We start from the raw sequence: 9,478 nt of genomic DNA on the forward strand, positions 1-9,478 counted from the left end.
TTTAAAATTTTGTTTTGGCTGCTCAGGTTCCCTTGAGATTGCAAACGGATTTTAGATAAATATTTCTATTTCTGCCAAGAAAACACAAAGAGACAGAGAGATTGCACTTTGTGGACTGCTTTTGGCAGTATGAACACTGTAGTGACAGTCTTCTAATCTATGCACATGAGGTTTCTTTCCATTTATTTGTGCCTTTAATTTCAGCCACTTCTTGTAGTTAGTTCTCAGTTTTCAAGTCTTTCACTTTCTTGGTTAATTTTCTCCTAAGTATTTTGTCCTTTTGATGTCATCATAAATGGAATCTAAATTTTAGATTGTTGACTTTTAGCATACAGAAATGCAACTCATTTGTGGGCTGGCTTTGTGTCCAATAATTTTGCTGAATTACTTTATTAGTCCTACAGTATTTTCTGGTGGAATCCTTAAATAAGAGTTCCCACATACAAGATAACATCATATGAAAATAGAGGTAATTTACTTCTCCCCTGCAAATTTGAACACCTTTCCTTTTTCATGCCTAACTGCCTTTGCTAGGACTTCCAGGACTGTGTTGAATATAAACGGCAAATCAGTATCATTGCCTTGTTCTTGCTTTTAGAGAAAATATTTAGTCTGTCATCACTCAGTGTTAATGTGGGTTTTTCCGAAATGGCCTTTATTATATTGAAGTAGTTTCCGTCTATTCCTAGTTTGTTGAGTCTTTTTTTAACATGAAAAGGTGTTGAATCTTGTCTGTCCCTTCTCTACTTCAGTTTGGATCATCACGTGGACTTTGCCCATCTGTGAATGAGGGGGCAATGGCTTGGGTTCATTCGTTTACTCTTGCATGCACTGAGCATCTGTGCACTGTTCCCTGCTGGGTGCAGCCAGCTGAAATATCACATCATCTTAGATCCTAGATGGCACTGTTTCCTCGGCGTTCACGGCCACGGGGTGGGGGGAGGGCGAGGGCAGCATCTCAGCCACGGCCACAGGTGGGGGGCAGAGCCAGGGCATTTCCAGCACAACATCTTGCACCAGCTGTGAAGCTAGAGCGGGCTCTGGAGTCAGCTCCAGGGCCAGAGCCCCCTGAAGGACTAGGACGTGCCCCATCGGTAGACGAGTGCCCGCCCTGACAGCAACTATTGAGCTGCAGCCGGCTGCAGCTCAAACAGACCAGCTCCACAACAAGAGCGCGCTCTGGCTCTATCTCCAGAGCTAAGGCCATCTCCATCACCAGCTCTCCCACCAATTCTCACACGACTGCCAGGCTTGGAGCCGGCCCCAGTATCAGCTCCCATCAGGGACCCAGCCCTGCACTGCGGGGGAAGACTGCGGGACGTGTCTCTCTTCGGGAAGTCACACAGAAGGGCAGTCAGGCGGCTGGTCTTTCCTCCTCTTGCTGCTTCAGTGCCATCTCAAGATCTAGAGCAGAGCTGGCTCCAGCACCAGGCCTGTTACCATCTGAGATCTAGATCCAGCTGCAGAAAACAGCTACAGAACTAAAAGCAGCTCTAGACTAAGTCACTTCTGTCACTGGCTGTAGTGCCACCTTCAGCAGACCCCCGGGAACTGGCACCCACAGCACAGCCAGCCATAGCAGCAGCTTGGAGCCTGGCCAACGTCTGCACCAGGACCAGGAAGAGAGCCAGAGTCATCACAGGACTGTTTGCCCCCTGGGTAAGTAGAGGCACATCTGGTACATGCAGGAAAGCTAGGGTTACCTTGACCTACAAAGCTAAGGTCACTGAAAGCCCCACAATTTGCACCAACTTGGACTAATGTCAGTTCTGTCACCAGCTACAGAACCAAAGCCCCTTCCACCCACACATGGGGACCGGCTCCACAATGGAAGCCTCTGCAGGTCCTGGTCCTTGCACCAAAATTGGGAGTAATACCGGAGACCTAGAGTCAGCCTCAGCACTAGTCAGGTAGAGAGCCGGTTCCAGCACTACGACCAGAGACAGGGCCGGCTTCAGCCCCAGCGCAGGCACTGCTCCCGGGCCAGACCCTCGGCTGGGCCAGCAGCATCTCAGCATCAGCCGCAGCTCCTGCTCTGGGGCCGGTCCACCTCTGCAACACCTTCAGCTCCAACCACTGACCTCCAGCCACACCAGCTCCAGCCCCAGAGCTCGCTCACTTGCCTAGGAAGGCAAGTTTTTCTTACTTTTCTCTTGTATATCATCTTTGGTTTTATATTTCATGTGTTCAAGTTCAAATTCAATGACAATTAGCCCTGAAATTGTTTTAAATTGTACAATTCAGCAGCACTAACCACATTCTCTGTGCTGTGCGCACCACTGCCCTCTAATCCCACTTTTATCTTCTCAATGGGAACCCTGTGCCCATTAAGCAATCATGCTCCAGCTCCACTCCCTCAACCTGACAGTCACGAGTCTGCTTCTTGTCTCTATGTTTCCATCTCCCTACTCCACAGCCCCTTCATGAGTTCAACTGACCCTCCATCACGGAGGTGAAGACCCTTGAAAATGCCAACATGTTCCATCATATGACCTCGACCACCAACTGTGACCGTGTCCTGACAAAGATGACCTTCAGCAAAGGGGTGAAGGTCAGGCACAGAGCCAACTCAACCCTCCCCGACCCAAAGCAGAAGGGACTCAAGATTGCGAAGGGCATCTTCTAATTGGTCCTCAGCACTGGGCAGTCACATGGCTGCCCTCCCCAGCATCTGTAACTAGGTAACTAGTTATTTATAGACTGGTCAGGTGGGCACCTGCCCCCCCACCTGCCAGCCCAGGTCACCTCCTGGCCGTTTCACCCTGAACCTCTCCGCTGCCAGTGTGATGCCTGCCAGTCAACAGGCTGACCGACCTTCAGTAGACCACCGGTAGCCTCAGGTGCCTTCTCATCCCTGGGGTCCAAAGGACTACCTGACTTTGCCAATGAGCACTGCCCACGGGCCCCAGCCCCTGCAGGCACCGCAGCCCATGCGGCGCGCCATCCAGGCACTGCCGTCTGTAGTCACCTCATAAGATCCTAGTGCAGGTCACTGTCATTTGTGCCCATGGGTCCCACCAAGCATCACTCACCCTGTGGATTTAACCACTGCAAAGCCAGCTCTGCCACGCAGTCACCAGGTCCCCGACACAGAGTTCAGGACCAGGGGCAGTTCCCACCTTAGTGCTGTGACCAGCTCAGATGGGGGCAGAGGTCTGCAGCGGGGACTCTGCCCACGTGCTCAGTGTGCATTGGGCCAGCTCCTCCAGCCTCGGAGTACAGGAAATGATACGAGCTTTGGCACAGAGCCCTATGATGCCCAACCGAAGAAGGCTACTGCCCACCCCCTCTCCCTGACATCCCTTCCCAGCCCCTTCATTCCTGGACCGGAGCTCCCCACTCCACACCCAAAAAAGGGGCCAGGAAGTCCTGGCTCCTAAACAGAGTTTCTAGAAGCCCATGAGTGGGTCGTCAGCCTCCGTTGCCCAGCAGGATCCAGAGATTCTGCTGACCATGCTGTCTCCATGATTACTGAGATCTGGCATCAGCTCGGCCCCCAGCATCACCTCCCCCTTCTGAGCTTCAACCACACACCCACAAACTCTCTGTCTCAGGGGTCTGCAACCACACCTCCTCACTGCCTCCAGCACGTGGGCAACACTGATCATCCACCATGGACATGGACAATGGCAACATGTGCGAGAGCATCCTTGTGAGCTCGTCAGGCTAAGTGTCCCCTTGATCCCCTCATTCAGACCTCTCTGGGTACCAATCTCTTGTAGCCCGCCAGGGTCTTCTGCCCACACCATTCTCCAGGAAATATACTGGCGTGGGTTGCCATTCCTTATCCAGGGGATCTTCCTGACTCAGGGATCGAGCCCAGGACTCCCACATTGCAAACAGATTTTATATCATCTAAGCAAGACATATATCTATATATCTATATATAGATGTCTTACTAATTGCTCGTCAGATTTCCATTACCATTTTGAAATGAAAAGCAAAAGTGGACATCGCCGACTTACTCCCATCCTTAGGGAGAGAACTTTCAGCCTTTCTCCTGAATGTGATGTATGTGTTTTTCTCAAATATCCTAAATCATGTGAAGGAAATGCTATTCTATTTCTACTTTATTGAGAGCAGCTATTAAAAAAAAAAAAAGGCTTGTGTTTCTTCAAAGTTTTAAATGCTTTTTCTACATCAGTTGAGATGACCACGTGTTTTTATTGAGGTGGTGTACGACACCCATTAACTGTGCTGAACAGCCCCGCTCATTCCTGAGACAGACAGCACTGGAGATGACTATATAGTCCCTTCAATATGCTGCTGGGTTCTGTTTGCTAGCCTTTTGCTGAAGATTTTTACATCTTTCTAATGGATTTTGGCCTGCAGATGTCTTTTCTTATGGCATCTTTCAGTTCAGTTTAGTCACTCAGTCATGTCTGACTCTTTGAGACCCCATAACTGCAGCACACCAGGCTTCCCTGTCCATCATCAACTCCTGAAGCTTGCTCAAACTCATGTCCACCGAGTCCATGTTGCCATCCAACTTCCCATCCTCTGTTGTCCCCTTCTCCTCCCACCTTCACTCTTTCCCAGCATCAGGGTCTTTTCCAATGAGTCAGTTCTTCACATCAGATGGCCAAAGTATTGGAGACTCAGCTTCAGCATCAGTCCTTCCAATGAACATTCAGGACTGATTTCTTTTAGGATGGACTGGTTGGATTTCCTTGCAGTCCAAGGTACTTTCAAGAATCTTCTCCAACACTACAGTTCAAAAGTATCAGTTTCTCAGTACTCAGCTTTCTTTATGGTCCTACTCTCTTTACAGAATCTTTGGAGTTATGTTAATGTCATCACAAAATGAGTTTAAATGTGTTTGTTTTGTACTTTTTGAAGAATTTAGGATCTGTTTTCTATTAAGTATCTGAGACAAAACACCAATGAAGGCATCAGGTGCTGGGTTTTTCCCTGTTGGGGTCTTATTACTGCTTCAGTTTGTTTACTTGTAAGAGGTCTACTCAGACTTTCCATTTCTTCTTGAGTCAGCTTTGCTAGCTTGTGTGTTTCTAGGAATTCATCCATTTCATTTAGGTTAAGCAACTTGTTGACACACAACTGTCCCATGTTGTCCATTTTTTAAATCTTTAAAACAAAGAACTACTGGTGTCACTGATTTTCTCGAGTGCTCCTCTGTTGTTATCCCTGCTCTAAATTTCATTATTTGCTTTGTTCTGCTAGCCTTGGGTTTATTTTGCTCTCTTTGCCTATCTAATCAAGGGCATCGTCTCACCAGCCCCTGACAACAGCCAGGGCCTCTCTCCAGACATGCGTCACTGGGTGGACAACAATCACAGATTGGAGAGGACCAGGCGACCAGGCACTTTTGACCCCAAACTGGCACTCCAGGTCTCTCCCAGACTACAGTTTCACCCTGAACCTTGTCAGTCCCCAGGCTTTGGTGGCTGCCATGGACAACGGGCTGACCTGGCCTCTCACAGACCACGGCCTCAGGTGTTGTCTGTGATCTGGAAACAAGAGGACTTGCTGAAGTTTGCAAAGGGCACTGCCCACCGTCACAGGGCCCTACCCACCACCACCAGACTCTGCCTCTGGGTGCTTCCCTCACACCTTCCAGGCTTGGGTCCCTGGTGCCTATGCCCTTGGGCACTAAAGAGCATCCATCTGTCAGATCTGACAATGGCAAAGCTGGTCCTTCCATCCAGCCACCAGTTCGCCAACATGGAGCCCAGGACCAGTAGAAGCTCCCACTCCAGGATCTGGGATCAGCTAAGGAGATGATGGCCTGGACTCAGCGGCTGGGAAGGCGCCCACGTGCTCGGTGTGCACTGCAGGCCCAAGCAGAGAGGATCGTGAGCTTTTCCAACATGAGCTTGGCCCCCTCGTGGCCAGGGGGAGGAGATGACTGCCCCATCCCTTCTCTGGGACAGCCCCTCCCAGTTCCAGCGTGCCTCACTCCCTCCATACCCAGAGGGGACCAAGATGCCCCAGCTCCTAGAAGCCCCTGGAGTTGGACGCTGGCACGGGGCGCACGGGGTCTGGGCTCTGACGATCCTCCACTCCTTGGGGGCCAGGAGTATACGTTCCGTCCTCAGCATCCCCACGGCCCTCAGCCTCCAGCAGCCCTTGTCTTCAGCTCCACACGCCCTTGGCAGCCTCGGGCACATGAGGGCTGGGTCTCAGGGTCTGCAACGTCAGCTTCTCGCTGCTCTCCAACCAGCAGGTGAGGGACCCCCTGCATCCATGTCAGCCTGGGCATCAGAAGAGCGACAAGGGCCAGAGTGCCCTGCTGATCCCCCAGGCCCCTCACTCGGACCTCTTTGGTCCAGACGGCACCCGAAGGGCTTTGATGAGAAGCCCCCTCTGGGCCCTCAGGGCAGCAGGCCCCTCCCTGAGAGGAGCAGGATGACTGCACAGCCTCCACTGAGCACAGGAGGAGACAGAACCCCCGCAACTCTGGGGGGTTCTCTAGGATCCATGCTATATGGGCTGGAACACCGTCCAACAAAACACCTCTGAATCTAGGAGCTGAGAAGTGGGGGTTCTGACCAGACAGCCTGTACCTTGTCCCCCTTGCCCTGCAGTGACATCTGACCCCTGTCCCCACACTCAGAGTCCTGTGTGGTCTGGTCCAGACCCCCTCCCCGGTGAGCACCTCTCATCCCCACCCCAGGCTCCCTACCGCCTCCCTCCCCCAGGGACCCTCCCAAGCTCCTCCCCACCCCATCACCCCCATCCACAATGGACTCACCTCCAAGACCGGGCTCAGAGCCTCAGGCTCCTGTGCAAGGACAGCCTTTGGGGCCAGGTTGGTCTGGACTCAAACCCACGGCAGGGCCACGTCACAGCCCGTGACAGGCCAGCTCGTGTGGTGACTCTCTGAGCCTCAGTTTCCTCCACTGAAATCGGGATCGGTGCCTCTGACCTTGGGAGAGGGTGCTGGGGATCAAAGCAGGGAGAGGAAGACACCCAAAGTGCTTGGACTCAGGAGGTCCCCTGTCTGGGGGAGCCCAACCCAGGACAAGGTCTCAGTGCGGGCTCAGTGGATGTGAAGAGCCATGATCTGACCGCCCTAGTCACGGCTGGACTTGGTCACTTAGACTTGAATGACCTTGAGTGCTGGGACCGCTGCTCATCTACAAAGTGGGGTGAAATCACTGAGAGACCAGAGGCCTCACTATTAACCGCAACTGCTCCCCAACTCTCGCCCCTAGGGGTGCTGGGCGCCCTTCTCCATGGCTCCCTCTGACCCTCGGCCACCGGCCAGGCCTGCCCTAGGGGACAGGCTGGACCTCAGTCTTGGGGCGCTGTCAGAAAGACAAGCAACGTGGGCAGAGGACGCGGGGACGTGGTGGTCTCCCCTTTTCCCTGCCGAGTCGGCGTCCAGCGACTCACCCAGCCGGGCCCTGGGGTCCAGACGGAGGGCTGGGGGTTTGCACGGTGACTGTCCTGTCTCCTGGTCTCCAGGACCACCCCGCCCAGCGCTCGGCGGCCAGCCTGGCTGCGGTGGGGGTGGAGTCAGAGCTCAAGGGGACACAGGCCCCAGAGCAGAGGACTGGGGGGCCCCGCAGGATGTTCACGACCTGAGGAGCCGTTGGCGGTGCGCGCGGCGGGAGGCGGGGGACGCGCATGCGCGGTGCGGCTGCAGGGGGAGGAGTGACCGAGGCCCCGCCCCCTGGCGGGTCACCCCCACGCCCCATCCCGAAGCAGGAGTGGGGAGGGCTGAGAACCTGCAGCGCACGCCCAGCCCCCAGGAGGGAGAGTCAGCGCGGTGACTGCCCTGAGCCTCCTGAGCAGTTCTTGTCCAAGCCCTCACGGGACAGTTAAGAAACAGGCCAGGAGAGGCGCAGGGACTCGGCCAGCACAGCGCGTGAGCCCGTCACAGAAGGGAAGGCAGGGTTCCAGGCTCCGAGGCCGGGCTTCAGCCCTGCCATGGGGTTTGCTCTGGGAACCAGACGGCCTGAGGTCCTGAGGGACCCTGCCCACCCACCCTGCCCACCCCTCCCACGTGGGACCCTTTCCTTTGGGCATCCACACATGGGCTCAAGTGCGCGCGTGTGCGCGCGCGCGCGCGCGCGCACACACACACACACACGCACACACACGCACACTGAATGCCCTGCTGGGAGTGGACCCTGGAAGGAGATGAGGAGGAAGAAAGAGGTGGGAAGTGGCCTGACGGGACCCACCGCTGGGGAGGGCACGGGAGGCGGTTCCCTGCTGCCTGGACGCCTTCATTTTATCTCCCAGTTATTGAGCGCCTGTTCCATGAAGGCTTCCGCCTGCGTGTGTGCTCAGTCCTATTTGACCTTTTGTGATCCCATGGACTATAGTCTGCCAGGCTCCTAGGTCCATGGAATTCTGCAGGCCAGAATACTTGAGCAGGTTGACAATTCCTACTCCAGCGGATCTTCTGACCCAAGAATCGAACCCGCAGTCTCCTGCGTTTCCTGCGTTGGCAGAGACTCTTTACCACTGCGCCACCTGGGAAGCCCCCTACCCCATGCAGGCGCCTCCTAAATGCTGGTGGCAGAGCCATGAACACAGGCTGACAGATAAGATCTTCATGCCCAGGCACACATGCCTCCCAGGCAGGTTTCGTTCTCAGGAGATGGGTCTGACAAGAGGCCTAAGTAAGGCTCCTGGAGTTCCATAATCCAGGCTGGAGGAGAAATGAGCTCCCTGGGGACCTTTTAGCATCCTATCACCAGGACGGGGCTGGGAGGGCACAAGGCCCCCCTGGGAATGTGAAGCGTGTGCTCGCTGCCTTGGGGAGAGTTGCAGCATCCTCTGTCTCTGACCCTGGAACCCCGTGCCTTTTTCCAGCTTCTGGGAAATGGTGACAGGCTCAGTTGTTAGTGTGCAAGTGGGCCCAATCTCAGACCCTTCTTAGTTCTCAATGGACCAAAACTGAAGTTGCTCTCCTTGGTCCAGCCGACAGCACTGGGGCAAAGAACTGAGGGCTTGAGGAGGGCAGAAAGGGCTTAAAGCAACTCTTAAGAACCACGATTTGGACAGGAATGGGTTTGGGGCTCCAGCAAGTGCTGGATCATGGTAGACTGGATTAGAGGGCAGCCTCTGGACCAGTTCTTTGGGTCTAAATCATGTCTCTACCACTTAATTTGTGTAGGTCACTTCCTCTCTCTGGGCCTTGGTTACCTTTTAAAGGTAAGAATCAGGTGAAGATTAATGAGCTAATACAGGGAAAGCTCTTAAGAAAATGTCCGGCACACCGAGAGTTCTATAGAAGGTTTTGTGCAGTTGGCTCACATCAGGGCCCCTTGGGCAGGACAGGGGGCAGGGGCTTGGCTGGTGGGAAGGGCATGGAGACACAGCAGGTCCAGAGGACGACGGGGCTAGCTATGGGCTGCCACCCCTGATACCTGTCCAGCTGTCTGTCTGGTTCCCCAGGAGGCCAGCAGGGGTAGCAGTGCCCCCCAGTAGAATCGGGGGACTGTTACCGGGTGGGCAGAACCTCTGGGAGAGAGAGGAAAGCACCCTGAAATTGACTGCTCGG

At 54.2% G+C, this 9,478-nt stretch overlaps 1 long non-coding RNA gene across 1 annotated transcript; it reads right to left on the reverse strand.

Moving 5' to 3' along the window:
- Positions 1-2,165: 2,165 nt before the first annotated feature.
- LOC147362357 (uncharacterized) lies at positions 2,166-7,546 on the reverse strand. Its single transcript, XR_015136129.1, has 3 exons — positions 7,357-7,546; positions 6,713-6,900; positions 2,166-6,212 (listed from the first exon to the last, which is right to left on the reverse strand). It is a non-coding gene; the product is annotated as an uncharacterized LOC147362357 (long non-coding RNA).
- Between the last annotated feature and the right edge of the window lie 1,932 nt (positions 7,547-9,478).

This window comes from Bos grunniens, chromosome 11 (assembly GCF_055505025.1).
Source record: "Bos grunniens cultivar Pamir isolate PY7600 chromosome 11, Bosgru_T2T1.0, whole genome shotgun sequence".
Lineage (NCBI taxonomy): Eukaryota > Metazoa > Chordata > Mammalia > Artiodactyla > Bovidae > Bos > Bos grunniens.